The sequence below is a fragment of the Pipistrellus hanaki genome (genome assembly GCF_964339955.1).
Source record: "Pipistrellus hanaki genome assembly, chromosome: X".
Taxonomy (NCBI): Eukaryota; Metazoa; Chordata; class Mammalia; order Chiroptera; family Vespertilionidae; genus Pipistrellus; species Pipistrellus hanaki.
Window position 1 is genome coordinate 31,731,283 of NC_140524.1, and position 16,591 is coordinate 31,747,873.

The 16,591-nt window shown below is 41.2% G+C and overlaps 1 protein-coding gene across 11 annotated transcripts in view; it reads right to left on the reverse strand.

The window, feature by feature from the left end:
- Positions 1 to 7,263, reverse strand: part of STAG2 (STAG2 cohesin complex component) — a 148,908-nt gene extending 141,645 nt beyond the window's left edge. For 4 of the 11 annotated variants that reach the window (XM_084870780.1, XM_084870785.1, XM_084870789.1 and 1 more), the window contains exon 1: positions 5,967 to 6,097. The gene's annotated coding sequence lies outside the window, so the exon portion shown is untranslated. Of the gene's footprint in view, positions 1 to 5,711; positions 5,778 to 5,966; positions 6,098 to 6,878 lie in introns of those variants that run through there. The other 7 variants (XM_084870781.1, XM_084870787.1, XM_084870782.1 and 4 more) reach the window with 6 other exon arrangements.
- Between the last annotated feature and the right edge of the window lie 9,328 nt (positions 7,264 to 16,591).

Consider the following 16,591-nt stretch of genomic DNA (forward strand, 5'->3'; position numbering starts at 1 on the left):
GATTTGGTCCACTGATTCTGAAAGAAATGGAGTCACAAGAAATTCACCAGGAAATTCAGGAATTGGATTGTTATGATGATGTTCCAGAAGATGATGACATGATTGTCATTGAATAAATGAGTAAATTCTTGAGACTGTAGGATTCAGTTTGTCTGGTTTGTGTTGACAACTACCGTACCACCGTGCCGTATACAGGTAATAAATTTCCTTTATTTTCATTTAACAATAAATGTGTACCATATTCTTCTTCATGGAAAAATAAGACATCCCCTGAAAATAAAACCTAGCGCATCTTTGGGAGCAAAAATTAATATAAGATACTGTCTTATTTTCGGGGAATCTACCATTGTATGTCCCAAAAAAATACAATTCAACATATTATACCACAAGCTTTTGTATAATGAGCATAGTCAGAAACAAAGCTCAGACTTATTTCAACTATTAGTATAAAACACAATTTAGATCTTTCACCAGGCTGCAACTCATCTAACCATGTGTAAAAATCTGCATTTATCTTGACCTATACATGAGAAAAGTCTTCATATTTTACATTAAAATGATAAGATGCTTTCTGTTTAGAGATAACCCAAGACCTAAACCAGTTAAGGGAAACTAGTGAGCTTAACAAAAAAGGCCCAACTTGTGTGTGAATTCTGGTTGACAATCATTATCATGAGACAAGCCATTATCTTGAGTGCCTCAGCTTCCCCATCTGTAAAATAATAACCACCTGTCCTGCAAGGTAGCTAAGATTAAACAACACATTAAAACACAGTTATTGGCATTTAAAAGGAACTCAAATGGCAACTAGACTTAGACTTTCTCAGAATATCTCAGGATGCAACAATTTATAGGTCAAATCCCACTACAACAAAGGTTACCCATGCAAAGTGTAAACAGGAATGTTGACTTTGCAACATTCAACAGAATTTAAACTATTTCTCAAAGAAAGTTTACATTTTAGTTGTACATTAGATTATATGTTTATAGAAATCTCTCTAGTTTGCCTCATCAAGCCTAGTCATGTATTTTCCAATTAAAATAAAAAATAAAAAAAATAAAAACAGACCACTGACATTATTCACCCTCCCTTCCTTTGGGGGAGAAGAGTTTAAAACAATTCAATAATCTCTTGACTAGACTAACCATATTTTAAAACTTTTTGTTTTCTTCTGGTTACTATCAAATATGGAACTATAGCAAGCAGATGTTAAAAACACAATCCAGACAACTGCTACAAAGTTGTGTTTTTTAATGCACATATACAAAAATTAAGCCTCTACCAGGCAACACCACTTACACTGATGATATATAAATTTGGTTAAAATAAATGTAAAGCAAGCAACTCAAAGAGACTAGAGGGAAAAATCAAACTGACAATTTTGTTTTCTCACATATCTTTGCCCAACAGAACATACAATAACCACAGCTTAAGATATCCAGAGATACAGAAAATTATTATACCAGGACAACACTGAACCACAAATTAAAAATTCAGAATATATATCAAAAATAGATTACAAGAGGAAAATGTAAAGAACTTCTAAAATAACCTGTTATCTTTAAAATTTTTTCTTTACTCTCCAATGATTAATCACTTCTCGTACATACTGATATCCATAGCTAAATGGAATTTATCCCCTTCCTTTGCTATGCTCCCCAAGTCCTAAAATAAGTATACTATAATGCTCCCCTGTACTGGAAACTGTTATGTCCAATTCTCTGAATAATCGACTAACAGATTTCAAAGTGCTAATACAAGAGTATATTTTTTAAAAACATGAGATGCAAAAAAATAACATTAAAGATATTATTATCCCAATGAGACATATGACAAATCAGTGTCCATTTAATGTAAAATTTAAGCTCAAAAGTTAACTTGCAGCATCAAAAACTGAAGTCTTCCATTTATTATAAAGAACCCAATGGTTGAGCACTGACCCATGAACCAAGAGGTCCCTGGTTTGATTAGGATTCAGAGTCAGGTCACATGCCAGGCTTGATTCCCCATAGGAGACATGAAGGAGGCAGTAGATTGATATTTCTCTCAATGTTTCTCTCTCATCATGTTTCTATCTCTCTGTCCCTCTCCTCTCCCTTCCTCTCTCTAAAATCAATAAAAACATTTAAAAAAAAAAAAACAGTAACTAAAATGAGAAAAATTGTTTTAAAAAATAACCCAAAGCAAAAAAGAATAAGCTATTCACTGTTTACTCCCTTCCCACACATGACTGTGGGTGGCATCAGTTAAACATGCAGAATACTAAGCATTACTAAACTGTCCAATGCAAGTATTTTCACATCTAACCCTATATTCCCAAAGGATAATCTGAGCCTGAGCCTGTTCCCCACCCAACCACACCAATTTTAATTTATGGGTCTTCAGGCAACCAATCAAAGTCAAAAAAGAAAACAATGAAAAAGGAATGTAGAATTGAATTTAATTAAAATCTTAAGTGTTTGAGCTTTTAAAAAAATCCTAACTAAATAGACTTCAAAGTTACCAAACTCATAATTTGTTGGTTTAGTAGTTTAGCTGTTGCCTAACCACAATAAAATAAATCTGAAGCCACAATCCTCATCATCTACTTAAGATTATTTGCATACAAGAATTCAAAATATGCAATTTGTGTTAACATCCTTCTAAAGCTAAAATGTTGAATATGAAATATACAAACAGATTAATATTAACAGTTATAAAATGTCTGTGCTCAGAAAAGGGTAGAATTGTTTTCATAAGGATTAGGAAGCACACCTTACCAAACATAAAATTAAATATCCATTATTTTGGATTCCCTGTAGAACTTGGACATATGTTCAAAAATACATATCGTGGGGGGAGGAGTCACTGATTAAACACCACAAAATTGCAGAAAATAAGGCACTTACCTTCAAAGAATTTAGGAGTAATTCACAGATACACTAATTGAGACAGTTTATACTGCATTGCACTTTTATAGTTGATGGGTAACAGTCAGAATTTTTGTAATAGAAAACATTACAATACTTTACATATCAACTTTAAACTATTTACAGCACCAAATCCTTGGGGAGAGGAAATAAAACACACTTTATATGTATACATTTTCATATCCTTTAAAAAAAAAAAAAAAGGACATACCCCACACCCACTGCCAATTTCTGATACCTTAGAATGCTATGGTTATTTTACTATGGGAAAGAATGGCTAATAAGTACATTTATTTTCCAATCCTTTTCTCTACCCACTTATTAAACACCAAATACTGAAACTGAATTCGATGGCTATGGATCTTCCTACCAAGAATGCTCCCTAGGCACCCGAACCCCTTCTACTGTCACTAATTCCAACTGCCAAAGCCCCTCCTATTAATAGTAAATCCTTTCATACTGACTCACTGTAACTCCAACTTAATGAAATAGACACCAAGCAAAATTTACATTTTCTAATGGAATTTTCCTATTTTCAGAGGATTAAAAAAACAAAAGTAGAGCACATTCTCAACTAAGTTACAAACATTTCAAGTTCAACCAATTTATAAGAGTTTATGTTGCTCATTCTATGCTGGTTCAATTTAAATATATTTTTGAAAGTTGGAATATTAGGCATTGTATAATTACACACAAGGCCAAGTTTCCTATGCAAATAATTTGATATGTAAATATAAATTTAAGCCGTTACCCCAAAATTGCAAGAAATTTGAAATTTTTTCTTTAAGCTTTCTTAATTATGGAAATTTAAGTACACACAAAGCTAGAGAACAGTACAATGAGCTCTCCTGTACTCACCCATCCAGCTATAATCATCAACTCAAGGCCACTTTTGTTTGATCTGTTACCTTCCAGTGCTTCCTCCCCCAATTTTTATCTTTAGAAAATAATTAAAAGGAAGACACTGTGCTCAGTAAGTACAGAGTACAACAAGAAGACAAAAATTTAACAAAGTAACTGAAAGCCACCCTACACAATTCCTTGTTTGGTGGTAAATTAAAAAAAAAAAAATCCGTTAAAAAACAAAGAAATAGCCATCTTTAAGAATTTTAATGTCGTCCATAAAACCCAGAGGACATATTTAAAATTATATCTAATGGGATAAATAGGAACATGTGATAAAAATGAACTTAAACGTGTGCAATCAGCTTGCATTCATATGGCACGTTGGCTCAAAATGAAAAGAAAAAAAACAGGCTATTTAACATAATGTCATAAAATTACAATCCAACCACTTGAAAAACCGCTGAACACTTATGCCTTCACCGGCCCTCCTGATCCCTAATTATAGATAGATATCAATGCAGAAAGAAAACCAGGCATTTTAACATTAAGTTGAAAATGTTCAAAATCAACACCACACCACCGTTCATCGGAAAAATATAGGAAAGCAAGTCTAAAACTACCTGAATTGTATGCCATCAAACGGAAACGTATCCACTTTCCAGGACTGGGGTTGTTATTTTTTTTTTTTAATAAGTTCACATATACCCTTAAACGAAACGCGCTAGGCTCCAGCTAGAATTAGGAGACCGCCTCCTGCTTTTGCTCCTAACCAATGCGCAGAGAGGGAAGGTTGGCAGGAAAGTGCTGCGAGGACAGTAACAAACACCAGCAGCTCCCGAGCAGGCCCAGCCAGAGCCAGGAATGACGCACTTCGGTAACCCGACTCTTTCTCCCCTCCACCCCCGCCCCCAGCAGCGGTGCTGACACCGCCAACAGCCCGGAGTAGGAAAAAAAGACAACAGAAAAAAAAAAAGAAAAAAAAAAGGCAGAGGTTCGCCTGCACCAGGTTTCATCAAGAAACCTCGATTATTCCTCTTTCGACACGAACCACTAGGACTAAACAGGAAAAGAAGCTTGTGCTTAAGCAAGTCCCATCATGGTGGTTTAAGAGTCACGAAATTAAGCTGATAATGAGTCCGATCCACAGAGACAAATACAGGGTGTGGCTGCTGTGAAACACGGCGATCCGTGGGAGAAAGGGGGTATGGAATTTACACTCCGGTATGGGGGGGGGAAGATGAGGCTACAAGGGAGCGGGGGGGGGGGGGGGGGAGCGGCCCGCGCATTTTAAGGAACCATTTCAAACCGGCAAGCTTTTCGTTTACTTTAACCTAACCCTCCAGATCAAAAGTTTCGAATAGATATATCGTGTACACTGTAAATAACCATTTCATCGAACGCCATGACCCTCAAAAAAAAAAAATACGTCTAAGAGAAAGGAAGGGGGTAGGCGACATAAAACATTTTTAGGCCACGGAGAAAGTCACAAACCGGATGAAACTAATGCAATATTAAAAATTAAAGCTGAACGCTGCAGCACGAAAAAAGCACACACGATCAAACCCATTACGGCCCGGGATTAAAAATAAAATGACATATACACCCAGGGAGAGGCAAAAATAAATGTCGAAAGTACACCAGTTTCCCGAGGAAAAAAAAAAAAAAAAAAAACTAAAGGCAAAACAAGACATTCTCGCGACACAAAAAAACATAAGGGCAGAAATCAACAATACGTTCCCGAATGTAGGCCAGAAGAAAATGGGAACGGGGCTCAAAGTTTTTGCGGAACTACTTGATGCTGTTTCCCACACCTTCTCTCTCCCATGGCCCATCCGACCCTTCTCGCCCCTACCCTCGCCGCCCCTAGCTCGCCGGGTGCGGGAAAGAACGAAAAAGAAAGTCAGCCCCTAAGCCGGAATAAAAGTGTGGAGGGGAAAAAAGCAGAAGCTGCCTACCTGGGGCAAGAATCGCCTCGGTTCGTGTCTCGAGAAAGACAGCGCGGGTGGGGGTGGGAACGAAAAAGCAGCACTAAAACTAAAACAAAAGTGGCGCCAAAACCCCCCAACAAACAGCCTTCCACTCCCGCCCTTCCCCCCCCCTCCTCCCATGCCAGCCAGGCAGGGCCCCCTCCGGGGCGAGGACCGCACGAGGGGGCCCGCGCCGCCAGACCCCCGGCCTATTTATAAAATTGTTGCCCGGAGAAAACTGACCGAAGTCGGGCCTCGGAAGGGATGGAGAGATCGATGCCAATCGCTTTCCCCAGCAGTTTCCCCACCACGCGCTGGAGATGATGGGGCGGGGGAGCGGCCGAGGGGCCCGTCACATGAATGTTGTTCCCTCTCTAGGAAGGGAGGAAGAGAGGGAGGGAGAGGAGGGAGGGAGGGAAGGAAGGAGGGGAAGGCAGAAGGGAGGGGGCACGAGGGAGGGGTGTGAGCAGAGTAGATTTTCCCTCGCCTCCCTCGGTCCGAGGCCCAAATATACACAACTGAGCCTCCTCTCCTCCCCTCCCCCCCGGTTCCCAGCACCACCATTTTGCTCTCTTCCTTCCCCTCACCACGACACCGCGCTCTCCCCCACCCGCTCGCAGCCTCCCCGGCTGGCCTCCCCGACCGGGCTCGCACCCCACCCCACCTCCAGCTTGGGCTCGCTCAGCCTAAGAGCCTGCCGGAGAAAAGGCACCTAAATCGAACGCTACACAGAGAAACGGAGCCTCCATCTTGCGCTGCTCCACGTTCTCCATTTTGGGCCACCCACGGGAGGGGGGTCTCCGTAGAGGCCCCGAGGGAGAGCGGGGCGAGGGAAGGGAGAGAAAATCTTCAGCGAGGGTAGTGGGAAAGAAGAGTCCGGCGGTAGAAAGCCACTCTAGGAGTAGGAGGTAGGGAGGAAGGAGGCTGGAAGTTCCTTGGCGGTGTGGACGGAGGGACTTAGGGGGGAACAAGGGAGGAAGAAGGGCCGGAGGTTACGCGGGGCCGAACGGGAGTCCCCGCGGCCTGGACTCGGCCGCCGCTCCGCCACGGGCCCCGCCGGGGACCGAGGAGGAAGAGGGAAAATAAGTGGCAACGGGGCGCCCGACCGCTTTCCCTCCCAACTCCTCTCCCGCGCCCTCTTTCAACCATACACACCTCACGGTGGGCCCCGCGCCCTCCGGGTGCCCCTCCAAACTTCTAGAAGCTTCGCCTCCGCCATTTTATAACTTACCTCCCCCCTCAGCGTACACAGAGGCAGCAACGACACTGTTCGCCTCCCCCACTCCTTCCTTCTTTCTCAGGCCGGGGGCTTCTTCACCCCTGGGCTGGTACAAGATATTTTCCCCTTCCTCTTCTTTACACCCTCGAATTCTACTCAGGGACGGAAGCTCCCGCGGTTCTAGGACGGTGGGGGGTTTTGAAAGTGGCGGTCGGATCCGGCGGGTTTTTTTTTTTTCTCTCTCTCTTTTTTTTTTTTTTTTCGGGTTTTTTTTTCTTTTTTTTTTTCTTTTTTTTTTTTTTTGGTGGCGCTTCGGGATTGTTTGGGGTGTTCGCTCTTCGGCGACTTGGAGGCGAATGGAACGCGCAGGCGCCATCTGTCGGCCGGAAGCCCGCGCGCGGCTCCCGTTGGGGGGGAGCGGCATCTAGCGGCAGCGCGCCGCCACTGCAGGGCCGCGTTCCGGCCCGCCCACCTCGCGTCCTCCTCCCCGTCGCCAGCCAATCGCGGCCGCCGGCCACGGGCGCAGCGTCTCGAAACCGCCTCCGAAGGAGGCCCCCGCAGGGGCGCTCCGCCGTGTGGGGTAAACAAGGTGCCGTGCCCGCGCCTGGCTTACTCATTCGTTTGGCCGCGCTTCCGCCGCGGACCCGGCGGTGCCGCGTTTCCTATTTCTTTATGGGGAGAGCGGGCGGAATGTCCGGCGGAGCCTTGGGCCGTGGGAAATCCGAAAGCGGGCTAGCTGGGGACTCTTCCCCCGGGTCCCTCTGCCCCAGCCCGAGGTAGTAGCTCCGTTGGCCATCACCCTGCGACGTCCCCTTCTCTGACACGCCCCAGCGAGGGGCCATGGCCCGAGTTTCTGAACCCTGTCTTCACCGCGGCCCAATTCCTTCCCACCGAAAGAGCTCAACTTGCCTAACTCTGGCACCTGAGCCTAAGTGATTTAGGGGTTTTGCTTTTTGAGTTTTTGTTTTGTGTGCTTTATGTTTCAGGTGTGGAAAGAAAGCGAGCTAATTCTTTGCCAGGAAGACCTAGCACTGGATTTAATTTATTTATTTCTTCTTCTTTACAACTCACTATTCCCGTCTACCAGAAAACGTGGTCTTTCTCCCGGGTTTGGAAGACCAGGGAACTGGGCTACTAGGCTAGGCCCGGCGCCCGACCAATTTTTCTAGACTTGTGGGGCGGTGGGGTGGGGGGATGGGACAGAGCAAAATGTAGGGAAAGTGAAATTTGGGTAAAAGAAATCTAGAGGGACCCACAAGGTCTACCCCACCTCCTTCACTTGTCCAGTGTCTTCCTTGTAAATGTGGGCGGGAGTGGTCTCGCGACTTAATTTTCGTTTCTTCCCATCCTGCCTCCTCACCCCTCCCCCAAGATGTTTGAAGTGTGAAAAGATCCCTTCCGCTCCTTTGACCCCCGTTAACTTAGGTCTTTTTCACTCTTTGTATGTATTTGTTTGTTTCAATTCAGTTTCTTGGCCCTTTAACTGCCAAGAGCTCTCTGCTTGGGGGAGATAAACTGAAGGAGGGCCTGTCCCCTCAGAAGCACTCTTCCTAGAACAGGAAGATGTGACCCTAATACAGTGTCTCCATTGCTGTTCTAGAAGTTCCCAGATTCGTACAGTCGTTGTTTAGTTAGCTCTTCGTTTCTTTTTCTAAATTTTTGGTTAAGCATTTCTTTAATATTAAATTACTTTTCAATTAAAAGGAATAAATGTATTTATTAACAAGACAACTTTTCCAAAAGAGAAATAATGCAAGGCTCGTGTAAGTCGCGCAGATTTCACCCGGTGGTACATCTAAAGCATTCCTAGTGCAATATAATGATTATTTTCAGTCCTCAAATTATATTCCTTCCACACCAGTGTCTTAGTTTCTCTCCGATCCTGTGTGCTTACTGTATTTTTTCCCCTGCAACTTTGAAGAGTTATGGTATATTTAATCAACTGAACAATAAAAGTTAAACAGAAACATCTAAATATCAATAAAATAAGAGACATTTTTACTTAAAGTTTTGGGCAGTGCAATAATGCCCAAATAAATGCAAAATAAATTTCCATTTCTTTTATAGACCATCTTTGGTAAGATGTTATACAGTTTTTAATAGATTCAAGTTACAGAATGATGCAGCTAGAACACTGAATAGAGAGCAGTGGAAAATTTACAGTTATATAAGTTAATGCAAAATTCCACTTAAAGTAATACAAAAATTGGGCTCTGTACCAAATCATTTTACATTAATTTAGTTCAATTGTGCCAATTTAATATCAATTGATATTAAATGATTTCCTGGTTTAGTAATAGCTGAAAACTACTGATTTTATGCTCTAAACATCATATTTATATTACATATTACATGGTGCAGTTTTTCATCTATTTTATAAATTTACATTCTTGGCTGCTTATGTAGCAGCTGAGACTTCAAACAACTTTATACTTTGAACAAAATGGACAAGTTCCTCTGGTTAGTAAACTTTCATTTTGCAAAAAATACCACTGAAGAATAATAATAACTAATTGGTATAACATCAGAAAAATTGTATAGCAGATTTATTCTCATATTAAAGAATGTTTCACAGTAGCCCCTCTTTTTCCCCTAGAACTCATTCAAAAAATATTTATTGAACCTTTAATATGTGCAGATCATACTGCTATATGCTCCAGTCTTTTTTTTTTTATGTTTTTTTTTTTAATAAATTTTTATTCATATTATTACAAGTGTTCCTTTACCCCACCTTCCCACCCCACCCTCTGCCCTCTCCCCACCCCCCATTGTCCTCATCCATAGGTGCACAGTTTATGTTCAGTCTCTTCCCACATTCCCCTCTCCCCTTTTCCCCAAGAATCATTAGTTCACTCCCCTTCCATACCTCTGATTTTATTATATTCAACAGTTAATATTGTTCATCATATTTTTTTTTAAATTTCCTTGGTTTTTAGATTCACTTGTTGATAGTTACGTATTTGTTGTTCATAATTTTTATCTTTATTTACTTTCTCTTCCTAAAGAACCCCCTTCAGCAATTCATATAATTCTGGTTTGGTGGTGATGAACTCCTTTAGCTTTTTTTTATTAGTGAAGCTCTTTATCTGACCTTCGATTCTGAGTGATAGCTTTTCTGGATAGATTATCTTTGGCTGTAGGTTCTTACTATTCATCACCTTGAATATTTCTTGCCATTCCAGTCTGGCATGCATGGTTTCTGTTGAGAAATCAGCTGACAATCGTATAGGTGCTCCTTTATAGGTAACCACCTGCTTAGCTCTTGCTGCTTTTAATATTCTCTCTTTGTCCTTTGCTCTTGGAATCTTAATTATGATTTGTCTTGGTGTGGTCCTCTTTGGATTCCTCTTATTTGGAGTTCTGTGTGCTTCCTGGACTTGTAAGTCCAATTCTTTCCCCAGGTGGGGGAAGTTTTCTGTCACTATTTCTTTCAGTATGTTTTCGATATCTTGCTCTCTCTCATCTTCTGGGACCCCCATGATTCTGATGTTGGATCGTTTGAAGTTGTCCCAGAGGTTTCTTACATTATCTTCAATTTTCTGGATTCTCTTGCCTTCTAGCTTCTGCAGAGGAGTGTTTTCTGGCTCTTTATGTTCCAAATCTTTGACTTGATTCTTGCGATCTTTTATTCTGTTTTTAGGACTCTGTATAATATTTTTTATTTCAGACAATGTATTCTTTATTTCTTGTTGATCCCTTTTCATATCCTCATAGGTCTCATTTATTTTATCGGCCTTTTCTAGGAAACTTTTGAAAAACCTTATAAGTGTGGTTTTGAACTCTATATCCAGTCGCTTTTTGTCCTCCATTTCTTTCATTTGTGATCTATTTGGTTTAGGCATTTTCGCAGGCAGCTTTTCTGATGGGGCGGGGTTTCAGGGTGGAGCCTACAGCCTTGGCTTCTGTCAGCCCCGCCCTATGCGACTCCTGAGACTCAGGGTCCTTCAGTACTTGTCGCAAGCACCTCTGAGAGAAAGGTGCCCTCGATTTTCGCCTGCTACCAAACAGTGTAGGCTCTCCCGCAATGGGCCCGAAACTGGGGTTCAGTTCAGTTGGAAGTGGAGTTGGAGATGGCGCTCAGAGCAGTCTGGAGCCCCTGTCTCCTTCCCGCCAGGGCAGTCCTGCGGCACAGTGTGCGTGCCTCCGGGACCTCCTTTCGCCACTTCCCCGGGTTCCGCCTTACAGCCCAGCTCCCTCTGGATGAGCCTGGGTCCCTGGGGTCTGACCTCTTGCCTCTTGCTAGCCGTGGGGGAACCGGTGACCCCTACACTGCAGTCAGACTCCCTGAACTTTCTGAAGAGCTCCTCTGTGTATGTTTCCATTAATATTACTGATTTTAAAATTATAATTTAAGAGTTGACACATATACACACACAAGGACACACAAGTTGCCCTCAAAATATTTTCCTTTTCTTTTAAAGATTTTACAATGTACTGTAATCACTAATCACATTAAACTTAGATGGCCAATTGAAACAAACAGTTCTGAGACCATTCCTTCACCACTGATCAAGACTGGGTGGCAGCAGAAATAAGATTCATTTAGTTTTTTTTGTTGTTTGTTTGTTTGTTTGTTTGTTTGTTTTTGAGCTTGCTGGGCAGACTTGGTGACTTTGCCAGCTCAAGCTTCCTTCTTGTAAATAGTTAACTTTAGAATTTGGTTTTTGCTTTTAACTTTTTGTACCACAATTGTTACAATTTCATACCTTTAAATCAATAAACATAGACATAAATCTTGTTAGATGGGCCGGTTCCCCTCTGACAGAAAGCAAAGCACCCCTGGGAAAAAGGAATCCCAGTGGCCACTCAGGGCAGTTTGCTAGCTGTCAGAGTACTCAGCTTTAAACAAATAAAAGCTTTCTTTCTTTCTCTTTTTTTTTCTTCTTTTTTTTTTCACAGATTTTCACACTTACATGAACAAATAATTATACCTAAGCAGATAAACAAAATATCAAACAAATGTCTGTACTTATACCTTTTCAGTAAACAAGTAACATTACAGTGTTTCAGCAAAACAGAAATGGCACTCATGTTGGACAAAGGAAACAAGATCAATACTCTAGGAACTGTGAGGGGAAAGTTATCCTACAGACTGGCATTGACCTGGGAAAAAGAGTGGTTAAATCAAAAGCATTAACATCAGAGCCGTATTCATCCGCCCATTTCTTGAAGTCCTGGAAATTTTTCAAAAAACACTGTAGAGGGGAACACAGAGACACTGACAAATCTTGACCCATTTTGATAAACCAAAACACAAAACACAAAACACAGACACAAAACACAAGACAAATAGGCCTGACACAAACATGACAAAACACAAGACAACCCGTCCGGACACCTGGGGCCGAGGACACACACCGTAGTGTCCTCCCGGGCCGAGGACACTGTCGTGCCCTCCGGCCAGAGCCTGGAGGTTAAGCCGCGTCCAGCCCTCCAAGGACTCTTACCCTTTTGAGATCTCAACCATAACCCGGGCGCCTTACCTTATGAGACCGGTCTTCCCTTTTTCAATAAATCCTTGCGGCTTCTCCAGCTAAGGTCCCCGAAAGGAGGGAGAGCCTCCTGTGGAGGACAAGCCTCCTGCCCCTTCCAGGGGGTTCCTCTCTCCTCTTGCGTGAGGGAGAGCCTCCTGCCCCTAGGGGGTCCCTCTCTCCTCCTGCTGGAGGGAGAGCTTCCTGCCCCTGGGGGGTCCCTCTCTCCTCTCTTGCGGGTATCTCGCTGGGGCCTCCAAATGTTGTGGGGCCGAACCCTGGGTTCAAAATAAGACCACCGGAAGCTGATGATTAATTAATAAGCAGGCAAAGATGTATTGAAATAACTGTCCAGGACAGACGCTAGAGCACCACACACAGGTGGTCTCCACACGACTGCACCGTTTCAGGGGTAGGCAATCCCTTTTAAAGGTTCAAACCACAGGAATTCTCCTTTGTTCTATCAATAAATTCTAAATCTTAAAGACTACATTCTAAAGACTGGGGTTAGCTCGCAGGGTCGTTGCTAGTCACATCCTGCTGGACATTGGAATGTGGGCCTATCTTGCACTAGCCTATAACATAGAAGCAGAGCTCAGAGGTTATCTACAGTTTCTATCTCTGAAGGTTACTGAGTTAGTGGGAATTACTCTCCTGTGGTCCTGGTCCCAGGCAAGGGAAAATTGCCTTAGCCTCCAAGTCTCCACCTAAAAACTAAGATAAATAGCTTTTTTCCCCCCTTATTTAATCAGGTGCAAAAGCCAAACTAGAAAAATTAAAATTCAAACAACAATTTTTACCAAAGTATGATTGCCACTATATTTCAATTTATAGCACGTCCTTCATGAAATAATATTGTCATGGCAGAAGCTTTTGGTGCCTAGTAAATACTGAAAGAGGAAAGTTGAATAGTTAGAACATTTGGTACTGGGTAAGGGGCAAGACACTATTTAATGCAAAAATATTCTGGTTACTAGTGTAGCAGAGATAATCCCCAGCCTTACCATAGTCTGAAAAAAGCATCCCACAATTCTGTTTGCTCTGACTCCATACAAATAGAGCAAGCTTCTGATTATAAATTAGGTTTTCCAGATAGTCTCCTACTCTACACAGCATACATATATTTTGTATTTTCTGACACCATTCTTAACATGACATAAAATCCAGAAGTCTACACATGGATACATTTGAGTAGTATACAGAAATTTTATGTCAAAATACCATAAACAAAGTCAAAAGATAAACTATAAGCTGTGAGAAAATATTTGTTACATAAATGAAAAAGACTAATTTCCTTCATATGTGAAGAACTGTCACAAATCAATAAGATAAAAATACTGTAATAGAAAAACGGGCAAATGATGTAACCAGTTAACATATTAGACAAGAAATGCAGATGGCTAATAAATATATAAAACAGTGCTCAACTTCATTCACTAACACATACAAATTAAATTCCACTTCTACAAGGTTGGCAGAAGTTTAAAATTTTAATAATAATGTTGATAAAGAACTAAGGATTCTCACCCTGGCCAGTTTGGCTTAGTGGATCGAGCATCAGCCTGTGGACTAAAGGGTCCCGGGTTCGATTCTGGTCTGGGTTATGTTCCAGGGTTGCAGGCTCAATCTCCAGTGGGGGGTGTGCAGGAGGCAGCCAATAAATGATTCTCATCATTGATGTTTCTATCTCCCTTCCTCTCTGAAATAAATAAAAATATATTTATTAAAAATAAAAGAACTAAGGATTCTCATATACCATTAGTGGGAGTGTAAACTATTAAAAATAAATCTCAACATGTAAAATTAACCCAGCATTTTCATTTCTATCATACAGATATGCTCATGCAAGTTACACAAAGATATATAAAGATTTTCATAATAGTTTTGTAATGAAGAGAAACAATAGAAAAGGCATCATCAGGGGACTGGTTAAAGAAATTATGGTACATCCATACAATGGAGTTCTATGCCCACCATTACAACAAGTATAACTTTGCACTGGCTGATTTTGTTAAGTGATTAGTGTGATGGGGGGCTGTTTCTCTGTTTTCCACGACCCTCAAGGGGATTAAGAAATTAAAGAAAAAAAGAGACCAAGAGGCAGAAATAGATTCAAGCTGGGATCCAGGTTGGGGGCTGTCACTCTGATGTAGAGACAGTCAACCACCCACCACAGACAACAGAGCACATTTATTTGTTTCCAAAGGGGGTTTTAAGGTCAAAGAAGTTTTGGGTGTCCCCAAGTCCTATTCATTCCCTCATTCCTGGGTCGCGGAAAACAGAAACAGCCCCCCACATATCAATATCACTATCCTAGGCTTGTCAAGTACTATGGTTATGGTCAAGTACTAAGCTGTATGAATGGGTACATGGGAATTCTCTGTATTTTGGTTTGCAATTTCTTGTGAGTCCTAACTATTTCAAAATAAAAATTGTAATACAAATTTTGATGCTATTAATAAAAGAAAAAATCTCTGGTTAGTAGAAAAGTAATTATTCCACTGTAAATGAACAAATTGAATTTCTAGTTTACAAATCACCTTTTTGCTAACTTGGGTATAATGAAAATTTCCGGGATCCTTATCATTAACCCAGTATGAATTTATTCAATTAAGAGCCTGATACTTCAATACACAGGAGTAGACCATGGACCTGTGGTGTCAACAGAAAATAGACATACCAATAAGCCTGTCTAAAACAAATAGCTGGTACCTTTCTGAGACCTCTCAGATACCATATTACAAAATTTGCTGATTTTTTTATTCTGAATAACAAACAATATTTCCAGTATGAGTTAATGGAACTGAAAAAAACATATATACACTGAGTGGCCAGATTATTATGATCTCTGAACACATAATAATCTGGCCACTTAGTGTATATCCTATAATAATAAAAGGCTAATATGCAAATTGTCCCCTTGACCAGGAGTTCAACCAGCAGGCAGGCCGGCCAACTGCCCATGTCCCCTCCCCTGGCCAGGCTGGGCGGATCACACCCATGCAAAATTCATGCATAGGGCCTCTAATATATATATATTGAGTGGCTAGATTATTATTCCTTCAGAGATCATAATAATCTGGTCACTCGGTGTATATCTGAACTACAGTAATAGTCCTTTGAGTAGTTCCTTTTGCATTCAACCCAATATTGATTAGAATACTATCTTCTTTACTTATGCTTACTTACTTGTCACTTTCCTACTTCCTTACTGATTCTTAATCACTTACATACTGTCTAATTGGCTCGGTTGGCCTACAGCAGCTATTTTCAAACTGTTTCATCTTATAGCACACATAAACTAATTACTAAAATTCTGCGGCACGCCAAAAAATATATTTGTTGCTGATCTGACAGAAACATAGGTATACTTTTGATCCATTCACACTGGATAGCTATTGTGTTGGCGGTTGTTGTCATTTTTATATTTGCCAATCTAAGGGACAAGAGGTCAGTGCCCCTGACTAAATAGTCAGGTATTGCATGTTTTTTAAATTCTTGTGGCATACCAATTGAAAATCATTGATCAAAAACAATTCTCAAACTTGACTGTGCTTAGGGATCTTGCTAAAATGCAAATTCTGATTCAGTAAATCTGAGTTTAGGGTGGGACCTGAGATTTTGCATTTCTATCAAACTCCCAGGTCATGCCTAGCCCACATTGCTGTTATTCTAAAGTCCACACATTGAGTGTGAGGGCCTGAGGGACAAAGTACAAACGCTGTAGGGTAGCTTTCAATGCCTTCTACAGTCTTATCCAAATCGCACCACTCATAACTGTGAATTCTGCTGGGGCAATGTCTGTATAGGTCACTGTTGTATCCCCAGTGCTTAAGATAGAGCCTAAAACAGGATAGATACTCCACAAATATTTATTCAATGATTAAAAGAATGGATGAATAAACTAAACAACTACTCCCTGCTCATATACCATGCATTCTAAGCAAACTAAATTACTTCCCAATTTCCTAGTACTTCCCCACCTCTGCACATTTGCTCACACTATTTTCTCTCTTTTCCAAGCTTTGCCCCATTCAAATTCTCTCCATCCTTAAATGCCCAGTTTTATTTTGTTTTTAATATACTTGTATTGATTTCAGAGAGGAGGGGAGAGGGAGAAAGGGATAGAAACATCAATGATGAGAGGGACTGGGAATTGAGCCATGACCTCCCGGTTT